Source organism: Lactuca virosa, chromosome 3 (assembly GCF_052849685.1).
Source record: "Lactuca virosa cultivar CGN04683 chromosome 3, Lactuca_virosa_CGN04683_v6, whole genome shotgun sequence".
Taxonomy (NCBI): Eukaryota; Viridiplantae; Streptophyta; class Magnoliopsida; order Asterales; family Asteraceae; genus Lactuca; species Lactuca virosa.
The window spans coordinates 55456229-55457804 of NC_136428.1; the positions used below are offsets into that span (position 1 = coordinate 55456229).

The 1576-nt window shown below is 41.1% G+C and overlaps 1 non-coding gene across 1 annotated transcript; it reads left to right on the forward strand.

Annotated features, from left to right (window-relative positions):
• Positions 1-1011: 1011 nt before the first annotated feature.
• On the forward strand, positions 1012-1118 carry LOC145167961 (small nucleolar RNA R71). Its single transcript, XR_013741560.1, has one exon. It is a non-coding gene; the product is annotated as a small nucleolar RNA R71 (small nucleolar RNA).
• Positions 1119-1576: the final 458 nt, after the last annotated feature.

Here is a 1576-nt window from a genome sequence, read left to right on the forward strand (position 1 = left end):
GAGACGGAAACGGTAAAGGAGGACGATAAGTTTGCAAATTGGCTAAAATTTTATGTTCAAGCCGTTCCCACGTCGTGAGCTTTGAAGGCTCACATAGTGAGCCCGATGTTTCAGCACAATTTTTCTCGTCGAGTTTCGACTTTTTCGGCTTTAGTTCGGACTGCTACGGCTCCACTTCTAAAGCTTCTAAAAACTCAGAAATTCTTCTTCAGTTTCAATCACCATGACATGTGATTGAGTCTTCTTGTCGGGAAATTGTGGATATAATCTTCCATTCACCAAAGTTGTTAGTTGACCAAGTTGGGATTCGAGATTTTGGATCGATGCTTGATGATTTCTTAATAATGCTTGTTGGTCAATCATCATAGCCTGTTGATCTTTCATCATTGCGTGTTGATCCTTCATCATAATTCTTTGATCTTTTATAGTTGCATCTGTCTCATCATGTCTCTTTTCTGAAGCCTCCATAAACGAGCTAGCATGGTCTCTAAGTCAACTGTCTTTTCAGTCGGTGGTTGTTCCTTTTGGTAGAAGCCTCGGCCAGTCTGCCTATATTTTTCTTCTTTCTGCTTCTTGTACTATTCATATGGCAACCACTCCTTCTTTGGTTTTCTCCAATCATCATCATATTTATCCCCACTTGAGTAGCAGACTTGAGCCTTTTTGTTCCCATTATCATCTAAGGAGCAGTCTTTGGTCCAGTGCGGACCATTGCATTTTTCGCATCCAACTCTAATAGCATGAATTGACTGGTCCATTTTTGTCATTCTTCTGTCCATAGTATTAAGCATGGCTAGCACAACAGCCATGTCTTTAGAACTTCCTCCCCCAATGCCTTTAACTCCATCATTCATTGGATTGTGGTACTCACGAGAATGCTTTGCGAATTCTTCAATTAACTCCTTAAGTTCACCCGGATTTTTCTTAGTAAGTGGTCCTTGAGAATCAAGAAGTTGCCTCGTCATGACATTTACCCTATCATAGAATATAGACACTTCTTATTGTATGTTAAGGTCATTTTGAGGGCAGTTTCTGAGTAACCCTTTATATCGTTCCCATGCCTCATAAAGCGACTCCCCTGGTTGTTGCTCAAAGTTGGCTATTTCCTTCTTGAGTTGAGCTATCTTGGATGGTGAGCAGAATTGTTCTAGAAATTTCTCACGCATCTGTGCCGAAGTAGTAATTGCACCTGGTGGAAGTGCTTTCAACCAGCCTTTTGCAGTTCCTTTAAAAGTGATCAGAAGCATCCTTAGCAAGACTGTCTCCTTAGGAACATTTTGGGACATTGAAATAGTCTGCAATGTCATTGACCTTATCTAAATGCTTGTAAGCATCCTCATGATTCTTCCCAGAAAATGGTACATACTTAAGCGCAGTAAGAATGTGTCCTTTCAGTTTGAATGTGGCAGTTGCAGGAATTGCAGGTTGTACTAAACCAGGACCAGCATCATCTCTTATTCGCTTCTTGTAGGCTCCCATGGAAATATCCGCAATATTAGCCATCTCGTTTTCTGGCTCGTCTTCGGGTTCGCTCTTTTCTAGTTCAAACTCGGGTTCTGATTCGTATTCGGATTCT